Raw genomic sequence first — 26,283 nt, forward strand, 5'->3', positions numbered from 1 at the left:
AAGAAAATATAATTGTTAATTTCTCGACAACCTTGAATCATATCCCCGGGGGACGGCATGGAATAAGCACACTATTAAAATTCTCTGTTTTTTATTATTTATTTTCGGCAAACGGTAATTGTTGCTGTGTCCAAAATATGCCGGCTACAATTTACAAGCTGTCGATGATTAACTTCAATATTAGGGTCAATATAGCCTCCGATTGAATGGAGGGCAGCTTTAATTTAACACTATGTCATATTGGCCCCAATAAGTCAGCGCTACAAATCATATCTTCATAAGGGGGCGAGTAGGGAGGCAGCGGAGGAGCAAACTGCATGTGTTGTTCTCTATTAGGAGAATATTGACGCGATATTACAGAATTGAATAAGGTTGCCTCTTAACAGTTAGATGAGTTGAGAAGGGTAATTGTTTTTCAAGTGCTCCATATTGATATTCACAGGAACAAATTGTGGATATAGGATTCATAAATTGTTTCTTGTGTAAATACGTAGAAGCCCCAGGCAGCTGACTAATGACTTTCTTCCTTCGTAACTGACCCAAGTTGTTTGGTGAAACGTGATTGTCTGCCGTTAGAAGTCAATGGAGCTTCAATCCCACTCGTTGTTTTTTACAACTGATCACAAAATTCTAAGAATAATTCGGCTCTTTAATGTATCCATGGATCTATAAAGTTGGAAATAAGGTAGATATCAGTTTTTGGATTTTGGACTCTTGGTCATATTTTGAATAAACACCACCGATGAACCACCTTCTAGTGTCTACAGCTCTACAGACCTTTATACAGACCACAAATAAGCAGAAATCAAACTAACTTTTATCGGCTGGTTACGTGTTGCCATCATACAATAAATGGGAAGTAAGAGACTACAGAGGGTTTGTTTGAAGTCTGTTACCACGGAGACACATATAGGAATGGAGACCCAAGAATGTGAATGCAAAATGGTTAGAGTTTATGATTACAACGTTTTAGATTACTAATTTCAAGTTACATAACCAAGTTATAGAGAAGTGTGATGAGTTATGGGATATTAAGCGCCCCCCCACCTCCCAGCTAAAACCACTTTGTCTATAAAATAATGGAATTAACACATATCCACTACAAGGCCAAATGCTCAATCTACCCCCCTCTGTGTTTCCTCTGTCGCAGGTATAGAAAATAATAGGAAGCCAATAAAATAGATGTTCGACAATCAGCCCAACAATTCATAATGGTGTTTGGTATTGTTAGACTTGTAAATTCATGGCGGGGAATGTGCTGGGAATATCTTCTCCTTAGGAAACCCCTGGAAGAAGATATAGCATAACTAGGAATATGTCCCCAAGCTCAAACCGTGGTGTAGCCCACCCCTCTCAGATCATAAAGGGGATTAGGTAGAGATTTCCAAAGAGCATGTCAGAATCTAGTCTCTATCAGTCATCTTGAGACTCCTGATAGCACCTAGAGAGCTGCCTAAAGGAATTCTTAGCTGTGTCTTACAGCTGCCGATTTCTGCTACTATTATTATATATATCATATATATATATGCTCATTAGTAAGGCTATCCGTTTTATTACCCTTTTTATTTTGCAACTGTTTGCGTTGCATTTATATTGTTTTATAATGTTTTACTTGATAATTGTATTGTTTTTATGTGGGCACTGTACTTTTTGTCTATTAAATTTTAAAATGTAATAGGTCTCTGCTTTAGAGAACATACGTTTTTGAAGAGATAGATTAACCACAATTCATTTTTAGTAATTGTAGAGAATCATGTCATTACTAATCTGTAACTTGGGTTTCTAAATTGCCGAGGGACTTATGTAGACAGGGACCTTTTTGCCTTATAAATATTAGTTATTAATTTAAAAGTCAATGGTGGCAGTGAGGATTGGGTGAAGTGAGAGCCGGGCTATGAGAGTAAAGTTTAGAGTAAAGGCGCCATCTTGCGGGACTTTATGTGCTAAATTTGAGGTTCTCTAACGTAGGTGCACCCCGTGATGTCACTTGAGATTGGGGAGTTTGTGACAGATAGAGGCGATGCATTATTAAGCATGAGAAGGTAATAGTCAGTTTCCAGGGGTGTTCAAACAAGCCACAATGTTTTATAATATAGTGACAACTACAAATGAACATCCACTCACACATGTGTCTTTCTGGAGGGGTGGCTGCTTACAATTAAAATCCAAAGATGTGAAGATGTGCTAATAATAAAGCGCTTGGACCCTTAAGTGAACTGTTATCTATGAAGAAAATGCCAAACCCCCTCAAGGGAAACTAATCATTTCCCTATATGTTGCCTATTAAAAACAATATTTTTTGTGCATGGACATAGAGAGGGAAATACATCATTAGGCGGCTCCTTACGACAGTTCTATGTCTGTCTTTGGAGCTCCGCTGCCCATCAGATTTATTAAAGTGGCTTTTGGCCCCTGAAAAATCTGTTTGCAGCGTTCATACACTATGGGGGTTGCTTTTCGAAAGTCAAAAAATACTATCAAACATCAAAGCTCATAGACCAGGCTGGGAAATGGAGTCAACTTGTGCCGAAACTTGTGCCTAAATGTTTCAATTCATGAAGTCAATGCTATTGTGAAAACCTGACTATGCAAGTTTAAAGGAATAATCTCATCTGGGCATTGGTATTTCATTTAATTCATCTACCAAGTAGATGCATTTCTTCAATTGGATGTTATTGAAAGAAGCCATGTAGCCAGAATGTAGCCATGTTGTCTCTTAGTAACGAGACTGCTGTGAAATTGTGTTTGGTTATAAAATGGCCGGACATGACTGGATGTCCCACAGCCGTCCTGTGATAATGAACCTTGAATTGAGGCATTCAGACAGGGCTTAAAAAAGCATAGCTGGCCACTGCGGTCAGCTTGCAGGGGTGGTCGTATCCAAGAACAGCTAACTTTTATCTGAGGGACATGGCTACATTTATGGGAGAATATCTTCAGGTAAATTCTTTTAATAACATCCAATTGAAGAAATGTATATTCAGTACAAATGGTTGATGGTGTGAATGTCAACGCCCAGATGAAAATACCCCTATAATAATAGGGGTATAATGAGAGGGTCAGACTCATTGTCAAAATGACTTTGCATTGTTGCATGTTAATTTGGCACAGTGGAAAGTCGCAAAACTGCATTTGCACCTCAATGGCATCAAAAGAACTATGTCTCACATAGACAAATAGAATGATGCATCACCTCCATAAGGTCCTTCAGTAGTGAGCTCTAAAATGTAATGATTCAAAATAAAAATGTTATTTAATCGCAGCTTAAAGGTTTCAAACCTTTCTGACTGGCGCGGTCCTCTTCGAACACCAATGCTGCAGTGTCAGAGGACAAAGAGACAAAAGCTCGTCCCATCACTCTTTAAAGCCACCACACCTCAGGGGAATTGTGGCAAACAGGAACCGTGCAGGAGCTGCTCATGCAACTTTGGCTGCAACCACACTGCCGTATGGGCAAGTATATACGGCCCATACACGTCCCCCATAGACGGCAAAGGGTGCTCGGTGCCCTACGGGAGCGGTATGGTGTCGCACGTGAAAAGATAGGACATGTTTTATCCTCTGCATACAGCGCCGTGCGCCACTTTCTCTATGTTGAGGGGCCGGGGCAGCGTTTACCCCCTCCTCCTCTCCCCAGCGCTGCCATGTGCCCTCCGTCCTACGGTATGGCGGTCACCGGCAGTGTGAATGTAGCCTTATACTGCGTTGGAAGGTTGAAGATGCCGATACAGTTTAAACCCGTGAGTCAACTGGCCAAGAAAAACTTGGATCCAACCCTTGTGTGGGGCTCTCTTGATCTCTAGGACCCCTCACAGTTACACTGGGTGCATTACAGAAAAATATGTCTTTTTCCTTACCTGCTGCTATAATAAAACTGTTTAGTAAAAACAAAAGTTGTCCGATAAAACTAAACTATTGTATTTGAACTCAGTCTGTCCTTTTCTCCAACATTGGTTTTAAGAAAACCTGTTAATTTCATGCCACCCATCTTTGGTCAGCTCTGTGGTATTGTGTGTGTATATGCTGTGTGTCTGTATATGGTATTGTATGTTTGCTGCATTCTATACCTGCTGCATGAGTGTATATGGTATGTATATATATATAATATACTGGGGTCATTTACTAAGGGCCCGATTCGCGGTTTCCCGTCGTGTTACCCGAATATTTCCGATTTGCGCCAATTTTTCCTGAATTGCCCCGGGTTTTTAGCGCACGTGATTGGATTGTGGCGCATCGGTGCTGGCATGCACGCGATGGAAATCGGGGGCGTGGCCGAACGGAAACCCGACGGATTTGGAAAACCGCCACATTTAAAAAAAAAAAAGTGTCTGTGGGCACGCGCTTACCCCAGCAATGGATCGTGGACTCCGGCAGACCTCGGCAGACTTCAGCACAGCAGCGACACCTGGTGGACGGTGGATGAACTGCCTTAGTGAATCGCCGAAAGACCCGAATCCACCGCAGAGAGCGTGAATCGCTGGATCGCGAATGGATTGTAACTCACATGTGTTACTATACAAATATGTATTTTTTTAAAGGGGGAAGAGAGGCCCCATTCAGAAGTCTGCTCTGGGGCCCTGCCTCTCCTAGGTACACCCTTGTCTTTGCTTATGTAGACACATATAAACAATAGAGTGCAAAAGTTTTAGTCATGGGTGGCCTAAATGATGTTGGGTACCAAAGCTTTCTGTGCAAATAGGCCGACTAAATGATGTTGAGATCTGTGGGGCCATATCCTCACCTTCCGGACCCCTTGTCCTTCTTCACGCTGTTGTTTATGACATTGGCTGGATGATCAGAGTTGTTGTTTTGCTGCTGAATGCATTTTAATCACTTCTATTCTATAAGATTTCTTACTTTGCAGCATCTGCGGAAAAACTATTACATCCACTAAAAACTCTGCAGTTCAAATATCACTCGTAAAGCAAATAACATCAATGACCCATTAATATTAGTTTTTTTTAAGATTTGTAATTATTATTGAAAGTGGCTGCAAATATGGCAAAGTATTAATAACGTAGTTTAATAAGTTTCTGCACAATTTTCACCTCTAGTTAAACTGTATTAATTATTATGTGAAGAGTAATATCCTGACAAGGTCTGTTCCTGCAGAAAAATACTAATAAAGATGTCAATTTTACATCCTGGTTAATGTGTTAATGTCTAATGATATAACTTGAATTATTATATTTATAATCGGAAGTGTCAGCTAATTGGTCGTGTAGCACATCAACTTTAAATATTAAAAGTAGATTACGGTAATGGATGGGATTTGCTTTATAAACAGTCGGAAAGTTTGCGCGGCTCAGCTAATTACAAAGTTAATTCTTGTTATATACTGAAGCTTAAGGTTCAACAAGAGGAAATAGAAAATTGTAGTGAAGGTGTAAGAAATGTAGACATAAATATATATGTATGTGTTAGGAGATTAGTGAAACTTGATTAATTTTGAATATTAAATGTTGACCTCATTGGAGCACATTTACTTACCCGATCCGGAATGTCCGACGAGGATGAACTCTGCCGCGATTAACGTGCGGCCGATTTCCTGCATGTGTTGCTTCCCCTCTCAGGTCCCCGGAGTTCACCTTCTTCTTCCTGGTGCATGTAAGTGCATTGTCCGTGTATAATGCGCTGTGCGGGGAGTCACTAAGATCCTGCGCCTGATATCCTGCATGTGTCGCTTCCCCGCTCAGGTCCCTGGAGTTCACCTTCTTCTTCCTGGTGCATGTAAGTGCATTGTCCGTGTATAATGCGCTGTGCAGGAAGTCACTAAGATCCTGCGCCCGATATCCTGCATGTGTCGCTTCCCCGCTCAGGTCCCCGGAGTTCACCTTCTTCTTCCTGGTGCACGTAAGTGCATTGTCCGTGTATAATGTGCTGTGCGGGCAGTCACTAAGATCGTGCACCCGATATCCTGCATGTGTCGCTTCCCCGCTCAGGTCCCCGGAGTTCACCTTCTTCTTCCTGGTGCATGTAAGTGCATTGTCCGTGTATAATGCGCTGTGCGGGGAGTCACTAAGATACTGCGTCCGATATCCTGCATGTGTCGCTTCCCCGCTCAGGTCCCTGGAGTTCACCTTCTTCTTCCTGGTGCACGTAAGTGCATTGTCCGTGTATAATGTGCTGTGCGGGCAGTCACTAAGATCGTGCACCCGATATCCTGCATGTGTCGCTTCCCTGCTCAGGTCCCCGGAGTTCACCTTCTTCTTCCTGGTGCATGTAAGTGCTTTGTCCGTGTATAATGCGCTGTGCTGGGAGTCACTAAGATCCTGCATCCGATATCCTGCATGTGTCGCTTCCCCGCTAAGGTCCCCGGAGTTCACCTTCTTCTTCCTGGTGCATGTAGGTGCATTGTCCGTGTATAATGTGCTGAGCAGGGAGTCACTAAGATCCTGCATCCGATATCCTGCATGTGTCGCTTCCCCGCTTAGGTCCCCGGAGTTCACCTTCTTCTTCCTGGTGCATGTAAGTGCATTGTCCGTGTATAATGTGCTGTGCAGGGAGTCACTAAGATCGTGCACCCGATATCCTGCATGTGTCGCTTCCTCGCTCAGGTCCCTGGAGTTCACCTTCTTCTTCCTGGTGCATGTAAGTGCATTGTCCGTGTATAATGCGCTGTGCGGGGAGTCACTAAGATCCTGCGCCCGATATCCTGCATGTGTCGCTTCCCCGCTCAGGTCCCTGGAGTTCACCTTCTTCTTCCTGGTGCATGTAAGTGCATTGTCTGTGTATAATGCACTGTGCGGGGAGTCACTAAGATAGTGTGCCAGATATCCTGCATGTGTCGCTTCCTCGCTCAGGTTCCCGGAGTTCACCTTCTTCTTCCCGGGCCATGTAAGTGCATGTCTTGCGAAAAAATTTAATGTTAAATCCTGCGCTTAGTCCGAATCCATTGGATCGTCTGACGGACGGCCTCCCTGTTGCATGAAAGCCGGCACCTATGCGCCAAAATCCAATCATGTGGGACACAATCCCTGGCGAGCCCCGAAATGTCGGAAAACCCAAAGAAAATGCGTCCGCGAGACCTTAGTAAATAAGCCCCAATATGTCAATCCTTGGCCATGTCCCTATTAAACAGATCCTATCATGTCTTATTCTGCAGGAATAATGTTTTAAAGCAAAATGTGCAGATTAATGTACAGTATATTGGCAGGAAAAGATTTATTATTAATTGACATTTATTCATTAATTCTGAGTTTTAGGAAGTAAAACTTATTCTTTGACTCAAAATTTGTTAGGATAACAAAGCCCACAGAAAACTACTGAGAAAAGTCGAATTAAAGGGAGTCCACTACCTCCACCAAGTGTAATAATCTGCTGTCAGAATCTTGTATTTCATATATTTCATATATATTTCAATGAATATTGTAATTCATAGTGATTTCTAACACAACTTTATTATTTCTCTCCATTATGCAGCCTCCAAGATATTCTCAGTTTAATCCATATGCTAATTAGTCAGTTGGTGCACGATGGTTGTGTCCCAAGCACCTGGATCACTGCTACTTAGGCCTAAATAACTTCTCTCTAATTCTTGTGTCGTCCAAGGCTTCACATGACACACATCTCCTGGTTATCTGAAGAAAGGGAATTGGTTGGGTATGGAAAGCAACACCCGGGGTAATGAGGACATGACATTGGTGAACCAATTGCCTTATTAGAATTCAAATTAAAAAAGGAATTTCTGGGGCTGCATAAATTATGGCAGAAGAGTCCAGGCAGGGCCCTAATAACAGAAAGAAGAAGGAGGTGACTGACAGGCAGAGGTAAGTGCTGGGCTGAAGTAGCACTAACAGGACTCCATCACAGGATCAGTCATAGGTAAGGGCTACACGGCACCATACTTACAGGACCCCATCACAGGATCAGTCATAGGTAAGGGCTACACGGCACCATACTTACAGGACCCCATCACAGGATCAGTCATAGGTAAGGGCTTCACGGCACCATACTTACAGGACCCCATCACAGGATCAGTCATAGGTAAGGGCTACACGGCACCATACTTACAGGATCCCATCACAGGATCAGTCATAGGTAAGGGCTACACGGCACCATACTTACAGGACCCCATCACAGGATCAGTCATAGGTAAGGGCTACACGGCACCATACTTACAGGACCCCATCACAGGATCAGTCATAGGTAAGGGCTTCACGGCACCATACTTACAGGATCCCATCACAGGATCAGTCATAGGTAAGGGCTACACGGCACCATACTTACAGGACCCCATCACAGGATCAGTCATAGGTAAGGGCTACACGGCACCATACTTACAGGATCCCATCACAGGATCAGTCATAGGTAAGGGCTACACGGCACCATACTTACAGGACCCCATCACAAGATCAGTCATAGGTAAGGGCTACACGGCACCATACTTACAGGATCCCATCACAGGATCAGTCATAGGTAAGGGCTACACGGCACCATACTTACAGGACCCCATCACAGGAACAGTCATAGGTAAGGGCTACACGGCACCATACTTACAGGATCCCATCACAGGATCAGTCATAGGTAAGGGCTACACGGCACCATACTTACAGGATCCCATCACAGGATCAGTCATAGGTAAGGGCTACACGGCACCATACTTACAGGATCCCATCACAGGATCAGTCATAGGTAAGGGCTACACGGCACCATACTTACAGGACCCCATCACAGGATCAGTCATAGGTAAGGGCTACATGGCACCATACTTACAGGACCCCATCACAGGATCAGTCATAGGTAAGGGCTACACAGCACCATACTTACAGGATCCCATCACAGGATCAGTCATAGGTAAGGGCTACACGGCACCATACTTACAGGATCCCATCACAGGATCAGTCATAGGTAAGGGCTACACGGCACCATACTTACAGGATCCCATCACAGGATCAGTCATAGGTAAGGGCTACACGGCACCAAACTTACAGGACCCCATCACAGGATCAGTCATAGGTAAGGGCTGCACGGCACCATACTTACAGGACCCCATCACAGTATCAGTCATAGGTAAGGGCTACACGGCACCATACTTACAGGATCCCATCACAGGATCAGTCATAGGTAAGGGCTACACGGCACCATACTTACAGGATCCCATCACAGTATCAGTCATAGGTAAGGGCTACACGGCACCATACTTACAGGATCCCATCACAGGATCAGTCATAGGTAAGGGCTACACGGCACCATACTTACAGTATCCCATCACAGGATCAGTCATAGGTAAGGGCTACACGGCACCATACTTACAGTATCCCATCACAGGATCAGTCATAGGTAAGGACTACACGGCACCATACTTACAGGATCCCATCACAGTAACAGTCAGGGGTAAGGGCTACACGGCACCATACTTACAGGATCCCATCACAGGATCAGTCATAGGTAAGGGCTACACGGCACCATACTTACAGGATCCCATCACAGGATCAGTCATAGGTAAGGGCTACACGGCACCATACTTACAGGATCCCATCACAGGATCAGTCATAGGTAAGGGCTACACGGCACCATACTTACAGGATCCCATCACAGGATCAGTCATAGGTAAGGGCTACACGGCACCAAACTTACAGGACCCCATCACAGGATCAGTCATAGGTAAGGGCTGCACGGCACCATACTTACAGGACCCCATCACAGTATCAGTCATAGGTAAGGGCTACACGGCACCATACTTACAGGATCCCATCACAGGATCAGTCATAGGTAAGGGCTACACGGCACCATACTTACAGGATCCCATCACAGTATCAGTCATAGGTAAGGGCTACACGGCACCATACTTACAGGATCCCATCACAGGATCAGTCATAGGTAAGGGCTACACGGCACCATACTTACAGTATCCCATCACAGGATCAGTCATAGGTAAGGGCTACACGGCACCATACTTACAGTATCCCATCACAGGATCAGTCATAGGTAAGGACTACACGGCACCATACTTACAGGATCCCATCACAGTAACAGTCAGGGGTAAGGGCTACACGGCACCATACTTACAGGATCCCATCACAGGATCAGTCATAGGTAAGGGCTACACGGCACCATACTTACAGGATCCCATCACAGGATCAGTCATAGGTAAGGGCTACACGGCACCATACTTACAGGACCCCATCACAATAACAGTCAGAGGAAAGGGCTACACAGCACCATACTTACAGGACCCCATCACAATAACAGTCAGAGGAAAGGGCTACCCGGCAGGATACTGATGGGACCCCATCACAAAAACAGTCATAGGTAAGGGCTACACGGCACCATACTTACAGGACCCCATCACAGGATCAGTCATAGGTAAGGGCTACACGGCACCATACTTACAGGACCCCATCACAGGATCAGTCATAGGTAAGGGCTACACGGCACCATACTTACAGGACCCCATCACAGAATCAGTCATAGGTAAGGGCTACACGGCACCATACTTACAGGACCCCATCACAGGATCAGTCATAGGTAAGGGCTACACGGCACCATACTTACAGGACCCCATCACAGGATCAGTCATAGGTAAGGGCTACACGGCACCATACTTAAAGGACCCCATCACAGGATCAGTCATAGGTAAGGGCTACACGGCACCATACTTACAGGATCCCATCACAGGATCAGTCATAGGTAAGGGCTACACGGCACCATACTTACAGGATCCCATCACAGGATCAGTCATAGGTAAGGGCTACACGGCACCATACTTACAGGATCCCATCACAGGATCAGTCATAGGTAAGGGCTACACGGCACCATACTTACAGGATCCCATCACAGGATCAGTAATAGGTAAGGGCTACACGGCACCATACTTACAGGACCCCATCACAGGATCAGTCATAGGTAAGGGCTACACGGCACCATACTTACAGGATCCCATCACAGGATCAGTCATAGGTAAGGGCTACACGGCACCATACTTACAGGATCCCATCACAGGATCAGTCATAGGTAAGGGCTACACGGCACCATACTTACAGGACCCCATCACAGGATCAGTCATAGGTAAGGGCTACACGGCACCATACTTACAGGATCCCATCACAGGATCAGTCATAGTTAAGGGCTACACGGCACCATACTTACAGGATCCCATCACAGGATCAGTCATAGGTAAGGGCTACACGGCACCATACTTACAGGACCCCATCACAGAATCAGTCATAGGTAAGGGCTACACGGCACCATACTTACAGGACCCCATCACAGGATCAGTCATAGGTAAGGGCTACACGGCACCATACTTACAGGATCCCATCACAGGATCAGTCATAGGTAAGGGCTACACGGCACCATACTTACAGGATCCCATCACAGGATCAGTCATAGGTAAGGGCTACACGGCACCATACTTGCAGGATCCCATCACAGGATCAGTCATAGGTAAGGGCTACACGGCACCATACTTACAGGATCCCATCACAGGATCAGTCATAGGTAAGGGCTGCACGGCACCATACTTACAGGATCCCATCACAGGATCAGTCATAGGTAAGGGCTACACGGCACCATAATTACAGTATCCCATCACAGGATCAGTCATAGGTAAGGGCTACACGGCACCATACTTACAGGATCCCATCACAGGATCAGTCATAGGTAAGGGCTACACGGCACCATACTTACAGGATCCCATCACAGGATCAGTCATAGGTAAGGGCTACACGGCACCATACTTACAGGATCTCATCACAGGATCAGTCATAGGTAAGGGCTACACGGCACCATACTTACAGGACCCCATCACAGGATCAGTCATAGGTAAGGGCTACACGGCACCATACTTACAGGATCCCATCACAGGATCAGTCATAGGTAAGGGCTACACGGCACCATACTTACAGGATCCCATCACAGGATCAGTCATAGGTAAGGGCTACACGGCACCATACTTACAGTATCCCATCACAGGATCAGTCATAGGTAAGGGCTACACGGCACCATACTTACAGGACCCCATCACAATAACAGTCAGAGGAAAGGGCTACACAGCACCATACTTACAGGACCCCATCACAATAACAGTCAGATGAAAAGGGCTACACGGCAGGATACTGATGGGACCCCATCACAAAAACAGTCATAGGTAAGGGCTACACGGCACCATACTTACAGGACCCCATCACAAGATCAGTCATAGGTAAGGGCTACACGGCACCATACTTACAGGACCCCATCACAGGATCAGTCATAGGTAAGGGCTACACGGCACCATACTTACAGGACCCCATCACAGGATCAGTCATAGGTAAGGGCTACACGGCACCATACTTACAGGATCCCATCACAGGATCAGTCATAGGTAAGGGCTACACGGCACCATACTTACAGGATCCCATCACAGTATCAGTCATAGGTAAGGGCTACACGGCACCATACTTACAGGACCCCATCACAGGATCAGTCATAGGTAAGGGCTACACGGCACCATACTTACAGGATCGCATCACAGGATCAGTCATAGGTAAGGGCTACACGGGACCATACTTACAGGATCCCATCACAGGATCAGTCATAGGTAAGGGCTACACGGCACCATACTTACAGGACCCCATCACAGGATCAGTCATAGGTAAGGGCTACACGGCACCATGCTTACAGGATCCCATCACAGGATCAGTCATAGGTAGGGCTACACGGCACCATACTTACAGGACCCCATCACAGGATCAGTCATAGGTAAGGGCTACACGGCACCATACTTACAGGACCCCATCACAGGATCAGTCATAGGTAAGGGCTACACGGCACCATACTTACAGGACCCCATCACAGGATCAGTCATAGGTAAGGGCTACACGGCACCATACTTACAGGATCCCATCACAGGATCAGTCATAGGTAAGGGCTACACGGCACCATACTTACAGGATCCCATCACAGTAACAGTCAGGGGTAAGGGCTACACGGCACCATACTTACAGGACCCCATCACAGGATCAGTCATAGGTAAGGGCTACACGGCACCATACTTACAGGACCCCATCACAGGATCAGTCATAGGTAAGGGCTACACGGCACCATACTTACAGGATCCCATCACAGGATCAGTCATAGGTAAGGGCTACACGGCACCATACTTACAGGATCCCATCACAGGATCAGTCATAGGTAAGGGCTACACGGCACCATACTTACAGGATCCCATCACAGGATCAGTCATAGGTAAGGGCTACACGGCACCATACTTACAGGACCCCATCACAATAACAGTCAGAGGAAAGGGCTACACAGCACCATACTTACAGGACCCCATCACAATAACAGTCAGAGGAAAGGGCTACACGGCAGGATACTGATGGGACCCCATCACAAAAACAGTCAGAGAAAGGGCTCGGCCGCAGGGTACTGAAAGGAACACATAACCAAAACAGTCAGAGGTAAGGGCTACACTGCAGCATACATCACAATAACAGTCGGAGGCAATGGCTTGGCTACAGCGTACTGCAGGACCATTGTAACCCTAAGAGTCAGAGACAGGGGACCCATATTACGGGACCCGTCAAAGACAAGAATCCCAATAGTAAAAATAGTCAAAGGCAAGAGCTATAAGCAGGTGACAGATGTAGCCCCCATAAAAGGAATAGTCAGAGGCAGCAAGATACTGACATATCCCCATAACATGAACAGTCAGAGACAATGGCTAGGGAGCCGGCTCTACCAAGAGTAGACTTTTTAAGTGATTCAAAAATATTTAAGATCTTTTTCAATACTGCAGTTAAAACTGTGCTGCATTTACCTTCCATTCACCTGCATCATGTGGTCTGGTGTGTTACCCCCTCCCTTTATGATACACGCCATATTGCTACACCCATCTTGGGATTTACCTGCATATAGGGCGTCTGGCTGCCTTGTGTTCTTTAGTTATATAAATAAAGACGCTACCAAATAGTCCGAAACGCATCACTGCCCTTCTTTATGGGTCTTTTTGTTTTTTCTTTTTTGTGATCACATCCGATTTTAATGCATATCATTAAAATGTAACATTTTTCTTTTGCTATTCAAGTTAACCACTTGGAGAGCCGGAACCCTTGTCCTACAGCTTGTTTTATCTGTTTTCCTCTTACCTGATCTGCCCTGGTCCCTCCTCAGTCTCGATCTCGAACTGATTTTTTCTTATTTCTTTTCTGCAGGTAAAACTCTGTTGTGCCAAGAGCCTTTTGTATTTTTCCATTTTCCAAACATAATTGTCCATATGAAATAATTTTAAGGGTACTCGGAACCTTGTCACAACATTTTTCACTTGGTGTGTTTATTAAAATTCTTGGACGGAATTGGCAATGTTGAAGGATGATATCATATCCTAGCTCTATATGAAATAAACGCTGGATGCTGAAAAGTAATGTTCTTCAAGATCCTAAAAGACGTGTAGAAGAGTAAGTTGCAATCAAACAATGGATTTTGACACTTCTGGAAATAACAGTGATAAAGCATGTACTATAGGAGTCCAACCTGCCTTCGGCATTGCAGAATAACCAACAATTACAGGACTGATTTCTCAGATCAATCTTGTGGTCTACCTGGGTGTCCAAAGGGTTTGACAAGCTCAGATACATATTCATACAAATATTGATGCCAAATTATATGAGGAATAATAGCATAAACATATTTTAATTCTAACAGTAACAATAAAAATAAATACCGTATATACTCGAGTATAAGCCGAGGCCCCTAATTTTAACCACAAAACCTGGTAAAACCTATATTTTTTTTTACCCGAGTATAAGCCGAGTTTTGGTTTTCAGCACATTTTTTTTGTGATGAAAAACTAGGCTTATACTCAAGTATATATGGTATATCACCGACATAAACCTACATTCCCAAAGGCTCCATACCTACCTACATTATTATAGTGATGTCCCCCAAATACACCGGCTCTCACAAACTTCCTAAAGAAGGTGCTAGTAAGTTTTGAACCTAATAAAACTATTTTCGGAAGAGGTTAGTAGTCTGTTTTTCTCATCCAGTATCCCTATTGGATATTCACACAAATAAAATACTATTGTAACATAGTAGTTAAGGTGAAAAAAAAGATGAAGGTCCATCAAGACCAACCTATAAATCCGATAGTGTTGGTCAAAGAGAAAGACAAAATACCCAACAATCCTTCGCGATTCATCAACATACAATTTACTCAACATTTGGTTTCCATAACCTATGATATTTTTTCTCTGAAGAAAAGTATCCAGGCCCCCAATATGTCCAGGTTAGTAGCCATCTTAACATCCGCCATAAAGAATAAACAATATACACTTTCCATCTATACTTTTCCTGCTTCCAAGCGATTTGTAATTTTAGACTTTTTTAATAGAGATGGAACCATGTCTGCTAAAGCACTTGTTTTATTCTTTTTATGATGCACCACTGCCCCTTTAAACTATGATTGACCTACTGTATTTTGCATGGCTCCACCCTTGGGCCACTGAGATTTCTATTTGCATAAGGATAAAAAACGAATTTTCTCTGAAATAGCAGGTCTCTGGGAAACAGTGAAAACGTATAAAGTGCCCTACACAATTTTACATGTGGGGGAATTTGTCCCATTCCTAAAGTTATCTTCAACATATTGGGGCTTATTTACTTAGGGTCGCGGATCGCACTTTTGTCGGACTGTTCATGGTTTTGGGGATTTGCGCCGCTGTGACAGGTATTTAGCAGGGGTTTGTGTCGCACGGGATCAAATTTTGGCACAAATCGGGGGGGGGGGGGCGGGCCATCTGACGAACCGACGGGAAGAAGAAGGTGAACCCCGACAGACCTGAGCGGGGAAGCGACACATGCAGGATATCGGGAGCATGATCTTAGTGAATCGTGGCACAGTGCATGATCGTCGGAACAATGCACTTTGCATGAACTCCTCGGACGGTGCCCCATTGAGATATCAAAGACTGTCAGAGTCAGTGTGGGTCAGTATACCTTGACCCATGAGTCACTGGAGCTACAGGCGCATCGTCATTTTGAGCTTTTGTTCATTTTTGTATCTTAAAATGAAACTTTGCTGCTTAGAATTTTAAAATATCCTTAAAAAAAATGAAAAAATTTCAAACAAAAAATTGCGAATTAAAGATGTAGATGCAACAAAATGCATGAATAATAATTTTATTACTATAAATAACAATAATAACAAACTTCTATTACATACGACGTCATTCCGTTTCATGTTTATTTATCTGGTGCTGCAATATATCATTTCTGTGCTGGTAATAATGACATTTTTTAGAATCTAAAACCTTTATGGAAAAACCATAATTTTGCGGAAATATAATATTTATCACCAATAAATCTACATAGAAGAAGAATAATTCAAAAACATTGCAAATTTCTGGCAAACCTTTTCTTATTTTTTTTTTTGGTCACGTTGAAGACGCAATCCCTTCGCTCCGACTACGGAGACGCCGTGATCCATGCATCTTGTGCATGGCAATGCGATAAGAAAGGTTAATTTGGCATTAAATATAAGGAGGCAACACCACGGGTCCTGTCACGCTGACATGGTATGATGGGTACTTTAATACGGCTCAGCTGGAAACCTTGTTAGATTTTTTTTTTTTTTTTTTATACGTTAGAAGATGTCTACTTAGAATTGATCAAACCTCTGTTTCCTGAAACATATATGCCAACACCTTCACCGCACACTATAAACTAGGCTCTCAGAAAACAATAATGATGCTTATCAGTCACTCGCCTTGAGTTTGCTGGCGAAAAAAAAAACAAAAAAAAACCTCCGGCTCGTATGAGGTTGGAGCTCTTAAAACATAGATCTTTTTGTTGTGCTGATAATTCACTCACAGCGTGAGATTGATGACTATGTGAAGTCCATAAAAGATGTTACCACTATATTTTCTTCTTATGATTTATTTTATCATGTTGTCAAGCTTTTGCAGAAAACAGGAAACAAATCAATGGATGTCACGCTTAAATATTAAAGAAGGCTGTAACACACATTTCTATTCAAATGCTTGATTCAATCTTGTAGCTCGGAGAGAGAGAGAGAGAGCGACGGCGGGACAAGCTTTTATCCGAATCGCATTTTGAAAAATTAATTTTGTAATAATGTTGAACTGCCAATGGCCAAAGGTGTCTAACCTTATTTGTATATGCAGACGCGGCGGGGGCTTGATTTAGGAGCGGCCAGGATGGAGGGACAGGGAAATTGAAAAGAACAGAACTTTTAAGCGGAAAAGGCTGAATCGGTTAAAACCTTCGGAATTAATGGCAGGGAGAGAGCAAAAAAAGAAGGAGGGGAAAAAAAAACGGATCGGCGTGTTACTACTTAATGAAAAATCAAACGGAATTGAAACAATGAAATTTAACATCTTTCCTGTGAATGTTATGCGCCAGTGGCAGTGGTAACATTTTACGTTGACATAAAAATTGAAATGCTTTGTGTTATTTTTCTGTTGTCGTGCCTGTAATAAGCTATCAGGCGGGTTTATATACATCTTATACCGCTGCTTGACAACCAAAGTGTGTTCTGCATGTTTGTTTTTTTTCTTTTAGCCGTTGCTTGTTCTTCTTTAGATGAGATCTAATTGATTTTAGAAAGTTTACAAAAGAATTTACAGTTTTTAGCAATTGCACTTTATTCAGGATTTATACTTATATCTACAGAAAACTCTTGAAATTGTGACACTTACCGCTCCTACAATTGATGTCAGGGAATAGAATTATGGGCTGAACTTTTTTTCTAGTATCGCATTGATGAACTATGGGCTCTTTTACTATGAGAACTGTCAATCTGTGGAATAGCCGAGCTCAGGCGCTGGTCACAGCAGGGACAGCAGAGAGCTCAGGCGCCGGTCACAGCAGGGACAGCAGAGATATCAGGCGCTGGTCACAGCAGAGACAGCAGAGAGCTCAGGCGCCGGTCACAGCAGGGACAGCAGAGATATCAGGCGCTGGTCACAGCAGGGACAGCAGAGAGCTCAGGCGCTGGTCACAGCAGGGACAGCAGAGAGCTCAGGGGCTGGTCACAGCAGGGACAGCAGAGAGCTCAGGGGCTGGTCACAGCAGGGACAGCAGAGAGCTCAGGGGCTGGTCACAGCAGGGACAGCAGAGAGCTCAGGCGCCGGTCACAGCAGGGACAGCAGAGAGCTCAGGCACCGGTCACAGCAGGGACAGCAGGGAGCTCAGGTGCCGGTCACAGCAGGGACAGCAGAGAGCTCAGGCGCAGAGCACAGCAGGGACAGCAGAGAGCTTCAAGAAGGGTCTAGATGCCTTTTTACACCTAAATAACATTGATAGTTATGCTATATAGAATTGTTTCCCCTAAATCCCTTCCTCATCCCATCCCTTCCTTTCCTTGGTTGAACTTGATGGACAAGTGTCTTTTTTCATCAGTATAAACTATGATACTATTAAAAAAAACTACATTTGGTGCTTGTGCTACATTCGGAGAGCTTGGTTCTACTGCTGTATTTGTATCGTAAACTTGGTGCTGCTTTATATCTGTTCTGACACTGACCTCCGGCCGGCAAACAACAGCAGCAGCGAGAGGTGAGCTACACAGCTACAGGTAGATAAGTTTTTATCCAGGGGAGGGGGACGGAGGCACATGAGATCTGATAGTGTGTTGTGGCAGAGCAGAGATGTAGTAGAGCTGACTGTTTCATTGTGTGTATTATGCATCTCATGGATCATCTCATCGCTGATATGTCTCATCTCTCTTTCTATGTGTCAGATACCAGTAAATGTTTAGAAGGTAAATAAAAGTGTAGATAAACCCTGTACCTTCATAATCTAAGCACATTGTCAGCACACAGCATCTCATAGCACAGAGGGATCATGAAGTGTCTGCTCTGGAATCTTACATTGACCATCACTGAGTGATAGGAGGTAAAACAGCAATAACACTAAATAAAATTGTAAAGTAAGGGGGTAAAAATTATCTTTATTGTGTAAACATCACCAGGGGATTGAAATTTGAGAATTTTCTTTCTTGGGAAACCCCTTTAAACTGAACTGCCATTCATACAGGATGTAGGTCTCTAATAGGCTGATTTTGTAACTATTGACCTTGGAGAGTCATCTGCGTCCTACAACTAAGTGAAGACCTTTTCCTGTATTTTTAGGGCCCCAAGAAATTGCATGGTATGTTTTAGGGGCCCCCATATACGGATTTTATTGTACTTTGCCATGTGTGTGCCGCCTTATGATCCCGGCTTTTACTAGATGAAATTATAAAGTCTCAAATGATTTTTTTTGTTATTGTTACAGAAGGATAATTTTATTCTTTCTTTATCTTTTGTAATAATCAAATTTGCCCTCATTTGCAAAAGATTAATGCAAGTTTGTGGGTTATATATTTTTATATTCTCTATAACTAGAGAATTATCTGCTTGATCTGCATAGGATTAAAAGAACATTTGCAGGTCATTCTTGAAGTTCAATCCCATTAATCCATTGTGTGCAAAATCATATGGCAAGATTTGTAAATTTTAGATAACAAACGAAACAAAAGTGCATGATTTTAGTAAATTGAAGCCTCATTGTGATGGGCTTGTTGTAGTCACTTCTCTTATTTTTTTCCTTTGGTAAGGTAACACCAATATATCCTGCAACTTTAGTAGATGCTTCGATACTTATAGTTTTGGAAGCCAGTTTAACATCCTGAACATACTGAAGACTGTTAAATATGGGTACAATATGCATCTGTTAACTAATCTTTAAAGCGTTAATCTGAAATCATAATAATTTTACCAAAATGTGATTCCCCCCTCCCGCTTTAGAAACAAACAGAACTATGCCCATATTGTGTTACTCACCATTTTCTTTCCAAAGTTATGGAAACATTTTTTGCTCTAAAAGTGTTTGACAAAAATCCTTCTCACTAGTGGTGAAGTGGTCAGAGACTAACCTCTTCCTATATGTGCCCTGCAGTTGAGTCCAATTCACTCTGCCCACAGTTCCCATAATACCTCGTGTTCTCTCATTCAGTAATTTAGCAGCAAATCCAGTGAGATTCCTACAAGTAAGTCAACTGAACACTGCATAGTTTACATACAGGATATATATAGTGATCTGGCAGCTTCCATCACATGGAGGATCATGGAACATGTAATAGGTGGTAGAATGGGAAGTAAAAAAAGTTATGTGAAGTGTTGAGTTGCAGAGAGAGAGACAGAGAAAGTTCTGTAGAATCACAGACTGGGATGGAGGGACTAATAGGGAACAGGGGAGATCTTGTATCATACTATTCTGTGTAGGAAATATCTGTATCCACAACACTGAACACACTCAGCACTGCTACATACACAGAGAGCCCTATCGCATGACTTTCCGCTCTTCTTCTTCAGCATCCCCTCCCCTTTTTCACTCTGTACCTTGTTTACATATGAATGGTTCATAAGAGTAACCAGAAAAGACAAAGGACCCAGCTAGTATAGAGCCAGGTTAAACTGTGGAGGATAGCAAAGAAATTGCTGGATATATGTAACAAAGATAATAGGTAAAGTTGTTGTATATGCCAAGAGCTATTGATTTGTGAAAAAAATGTTTCAGTTGTGCTTTAAAGGGGTTGTCCAATTTCAGAAAACACATTTCAGAATATACTTTTTATGTCAGTTTTCTAGATCCTTGCTTGGCTGCTTCCATTTCATTCATAAAAAATCATGCAACAGTACTTCAAGTTCCCCCAAGCACTTTCAGTATTTTTGGTGCATGGCTACACATCCAGACGATTCTACGTCAAGCCCTTCCCAAAATAGCGGTGCAGGCTATAGCTGGAGTGCTGGCCCACTATGCTCACTTGGTGTGAAGGTGGGATAAAGGGTAAAAAGTCTCAACCCAACAGGTTTTGTTCACTAAAACAAGATAACCCTTTTAACTTTTTTGGCCCCTTTTTATTAAAAATTTAGAACACAAAATAATAAATACATTGAAATGGATCATAGTTCAAAATAAATAAAACACAGATAAAAAAGTTTTTATATAACAAAAAAGCAGAAAAGGATGTGTAAAAATACACAGAGGAAGAAGTGGGGAAAGGTTCCTGTTTTTTTTTTTAATTTTCATACTATTACAAAAATATTACAAAAAGTTGACGGTACATCTATAAAAAAAAATCTTAAGGAAACTGAACAATAACCATCATGTAAAGTTCACACTTTATAGGATTAGGTCTCTGCAGCTACATATCCTGGAGGAGAGAAAAAAAATTGCTAGAAAAACAAATTACAGTGGTGGATGCAAGGATTGTGACACGGTGTCTGACAGCGCTGACCTCTCCGCATGACCTTGTTCAATATGTTTCCACAGGTAATTCCAGAACTCCACAGCCAAGTTTTTAAAGATTTCCTGTGTAACAGGGAAAAGTAAGGAAGTGGCTTATTCCTATGGAGCCGGGCAGTATGGAGTAGAAATAATGAGCTCACTGGTACCTGTATAATGTATAAGAGGCTTCATCACTTGATGAAATGTATCTCTACCGATAACTGGGATTTCAGCAGGTAAAGTTTACGCTTTGTGTTGGGCTCTTTTTTGTTGTTGTTGGATTGTGCTGGCGTGAGGACGAGAAACTGATGGATGACCAACCGCGGCAAATTCATAATCCGGAACCCAGTGCAGCTGTAAAGGAAACTAATGGCATGTGGGGACCTCGGAGATCCCAGAGCTAATACCTGTCTTCTCCGTCCCGAATTGATGGCATTAAAAAGTTGACTCTCTGCATTCTGCCAATCTAATTTTGGTGCCCCTGCAGCCATATCTGTATGAGTGGCACAAAGGGCACCAAATTTAGCCTGTGGGACAAAGCTGGTAGCATCTGTCATCCAAGCCTACTGCTGTCTGCCAGGAAGAGGGACATTGCTGGGCATTCATCCCCTTTGGCTAGTTACTACCGGATGCCGATGCCCCCATGCTGTTTTTTTTTTTCCAATATGCTTTAATTTTCCTTCCTCTCCCTGCTCAGCATATGGTTTAACTTTTCTGCTTCTTCACAGGGAACCAAGGCTGAGGATTCATAAACTGCTTTTACTTGTTCCTTTCTGAAAGGTTGCACACAAGGAAGAGGGTCCAAAAATAACATCAGTGTGATAAGTCATTAGTCATTTTTCAGCGTACATATGTTAACCTGACCCGCCGTATGTTAATGCATGCAACATCGGAGTCACATATGGCTGTAATAGAAATCCCAACTGGTACTTCCGTCTGTATGGTGCCTCATTACAGACAAAACTTCCCAGTGCTTCATCATTAACACTCAGGCAAAGTTCGATTTCCAAATTACTTTACTGGCCTGAGGGTCAGAAAAAGGGCACACGTAGGAGTGAAAATAGAGGTTAAACATGGCTCGTTGAGTTGGACATAAATTTTCTAAATCAGCTATGAAATCAAATAGATGTAAAATGCACAAAGTGGTGTTTGTAAACTTCCAGTAAGGTAGAGTATTTCATGTGCGGAGATGTCCACGTGTCATCGGTACCTTCATTCATAACGAGAAATAAAATTACTTTACAAAATGTTGTCCTGTTTTTGTGACTTCCATAAATAAATCTTTTTGTTTGCATGTGAGTCACTTCTTCCTGATGTGATCTGTCGCCCTAATTGACCAATTCATTGTCCCCCTGCTTCTCCAGGGGCGGAGCTATACATGGTGGGAAGGTCTAGGTGACCATATGTGGACCCAAAGTCTTTTTGACACATGATGAAGACATCTCTTGTATTGGACGATTCAATCTAATTCTTTTCATTTCTAGGAAGTTTGGGTTAAAGGGATTGTCTCATTACTTTTCAGATTTCATATATATTTCTTAAGGAAACCACTCAATGACTATGTATTAAAGTGATTGCCCAGAAATAGTTATTTTTATTACATGGTTGGGGGATCTTTAAAAGTAAAATAGAACTTATACTTACCTCTTTCCTGACTTCCGTTCTTCGACAGCACCCCCCATCACTGTTCGTATAAAGAGGCTGGTGGTGACACAGCTTCTGTTTGTGTACAAAGGCCGGCCATGATACTTGCTTACAGATGAGTTGGAGCACATGCAATAGCAGATTTGGGCAGATTGGGGCAGATTTACTTACCCGGTCCTGTCGCGATCCCGCTGCGTGTTGTCCACGGGATCGCGGCGTGCTGTTCGGGTTCTGCCGGGATTCAGTAAGGTTGTGCGTCTGAGGCGCCGAGGTCCGCCGGAGTTCACCTTCTTCTTCTCGGTGCATGTGAGTGCTTGATCTTGCGACACATTTTGTTTTTTAAATTCTGGGTTTTTTCCAAATCCGTCGGGTTGTCCAACGGCCACGGCCCCCCATTTCTGTCACGCGAAAGCCGGCATGATTGCTACAAAATCCGATTGCATGCACCAAAATCCCATCGCAAAACGGAAAAATTCGGGAAACCTGACGAAAGTGCGGCCGCGGAGCCCTTAGTAAATGAGCCCCATTGTGTTACCAACCTAGTTTGGTTTTTTGGCCTTAAAGTGATAGGGATTAGTTCAGGGAGGTCAGAGGTTAGCAGTGTAGCCAATGTACAAGTTGAAGGCCAGGGCAGGCACATATGGGGAAGGCTGGATTCATCAGTCTGGAAAGGATTCATTGGTCTTAAAATGGCCAACAACTGGATCTTGTCCAAGATTAATAATATATACTAAATAGGGATGAGCACAACTTTTCAGTTTTTGAACCAGAACAGAAGCTCACCCCTAGCCGTAACACCCCCTATCAATGGCAACCGCCATTACTGCAATTTTTCCAAGGATCGTACATCTCCGTTATCAGGGAGTCACGATCCCAGAGTATATGGTGGCGCACACGGGTGGCTTTTCCAGTGGCATTTAAAGAGATAACACCTGCGACCAGAGGGAGGGGGCTGAGCCCAAATACCGAACCAGAGCTTCTGAATTCTGGCTTTGGGTTTGGCTCATCAACAATACTAAAACTAACCCAGCAAACCCCCCCCCCCCCACCTACGAAAACATTTTCAGTTCCACCATATATTCTTCATATTGGAGAACATCACTCCCTTCCTTTGTTTGAAGAATTTTCAATTTTACCAAATATTAAATATAATATGTACCATGGTCGTTGAGGAGACCACACAGAATTGGTATTAAAAATACTAATAAAAAATAAAATAATAATCATCCTTTATAGAGGATTAAAAAAAACCCTGCATCTACTCATCATTTTGCTCCTTCAAATTTACATGAAAAATATTTCGCAAACCATTAATAAAACCCATCGCTCTTTATATTTCTCGAAAAAAAATCCCTTTATCTACCTCTTCGTCTTTCCCAATGTTCTGTAAAAAAAACCTAATTGTTATTAATTTCCGGCAATTAAAAAATTGTGGCTGTGTGTCAGTCTGTAATTTGACAAGCATTGCCTACTGTTGACATCCTTCAAGACATGAAGAGTCAGCTTTTCAACAAGAATTCCCCGATACTCCCATCGTTTCCTTTAGAAATTTCAGCGTCGAGAGAGAGAGAGAGAGAGGAAGAGATAAAATCTGTATTTGAACAGTAGCTTATATCAAATACATTCATTAGGTTACATGCTTCACTTGATTAATTATATTTAAAGAAATTGCGGGTACTTTGAATCTTCTTCTTATACATTACTGTTTGCCACAGATCCCTAATTTCAAGAAGAAAAGAAGCTGAGGGCATTTTTTCAAACTATTCCGGACAGCCTGCTCCGCTCCCAGAGGGGCTGAATGTATTCAAATGTATCTCCATCAATGAACACAGTAATTATGAATTCAGCACTAATTAGTATATACACTACTTTCCTTGCATATTTGATTTCCACAGTGAGATGGTAATAAGGAAAGTGCCCATTTTTGTCGTATCTCATAAAAATTCCACAATGTTAGAAGGGGGGGGAAGGGCAGATGGTGAAGAGAGACTGGGGATACATTAAATATGAAAAAACTTTACAGATAATTGGTCTGGTTACTGAGGGTATAAAACAACACTCTTACCTTGCAGTTAACATTCTGCCGGCTTAATATGCCGTTTTCAGGACATACAATTCTTATTTAAAGCAAAAAAAAAATTAAAAAAATTGTGGGTTTTTTTGATGGTGGAGACGGATTTGTTTCCCATTCTAGACACTTTACTTGGAGCGAGCTGTTTGTAGACTCAACGGGATGATATTAGATCAGGCCTTGGAATAATTATGAAGAATTCCTTAAACAAATTGACGACACTCGCTTTGTGTGTCTCTTTTTTTTTTTTTGTAGTTTCCTGGAAAAAGGAACTTGGAAAGCGTAAACTTGGGCCGCTGTCAAGGTCTACGGTGTGTTTGTGTGTTAAGAATAAGATGTAAGCTTTTTAAAAAGATTACTGATTCTTTTATTTTAAATTTGTTGTCATTTTCAATTTTTTTTTCAATTTTTTCTTTAGAATTTTTGTGATTTTTAAATAACTTTTTGTCATTGAAATAATATTTTACATTTTGTACGTTATGTTGCTTTTTTTTTAAGCCACTTTTTTCTTTATTTAAATCGTTGTTTTTTTCAGGGACTGTTAGGCCCCTTCCACACTTGCTTTTTTCACGCTCGTTTTCTGTGCGTGCTTTTGACGTGCAGAACTTGCATTGCACTCTGACCCATTGTAACCAATGGGTCTTTTCAGACTTGCATTTTTTTCCACGCACACACGCGCGTTTTGGAGTCTATGGAGTCTATGGAGACGCATCAAAAACGCATCGCACTCTGAGACACACACAAGTGCAATGCAAGTGCAATGCGTTTTTCACGCATCAATTGCCATAGAAAAGATAGAGCTCAGTCCTGAGTCCATTTCACGCATATTTTCTGCGCGTGAAAAACGCATTGAAATTGCATTGAAAACGCACGTGAAAAACTGAGACACTGAACAAACTCTGACTGAAAACTGATTGCACTCTGATGCAAAATGTGCGTTTTTCACTGACCAAACCCTGATCGCACCCTGATCAGACTCTGACGTGATCTGCAACGCAAGTGTGGAAGGGGCCTAAATGTTGCCTAGTCACAAATGTGCCGGCCTATCTTAAAAAAAAAAATAAAACTTTCTCGGAGATCTCTCACGCCAACATTATGCCAAGAGCAAAACATATCCTACATATTGTGCGTTACCAGACCTTTTAATAGTCATCGCTTTTTCTATGTAAAAACAAAATACAAAAATACTCTTCAGAAGTCGAGTCTGTGAAAAAATTTGTGATTTTTAAATAACTTTTTGTCATTCAAATAATATTTTACATTTTGTATACAGGCGGTCCCCGGGTTACGTACAAGATAGGGTCCAGATGTTTGTTCTTAAGTTGAATTTGTATGTAAGTGGAAACTGTATA

At 42.7% G+C, this 26,283-nt stretch overlaps 1 long non-coding RNA gene across 1 annotated transcript in view; it reads left to right on the forward strand.

The window, feature by feature from the left end:
- The window catches only part of LOC140106533 (uncharacterized), a 30,752-nt gene extending 8,407 nt beyond the window's left edge, over nt 1-22,345 (forward strand). The window contains exons 2-3 of the long non-coding RNA XR_011850801.1: nt 21,262-21,452; nt 21,945-22,345. This is a non-coding gene — a long non-coding RNA (uncharacterized lncRNA). The remainder of the gene's footprint in view (nt 1-21,261; nt 21,453-21,944) is intronic.
- Nucleotides 22,346-26,283: the final 3,938 nt, after the last annotated feature.

This window comes from Engystomops pustulosus, chromosome 11, assembly GCF_040894005.1.
Source record: "Engystomops pustulosus chromosome 11, aEngPut4.maternal, whole genome shotgun sequence".
Taxonomy (NCBI): domain Eukaryota; kingdom Metazoa; phylum Chordata; class Amphibia; order Anura; family Leptodactylidae; genus Engystomops; species Engystomops pustulosus.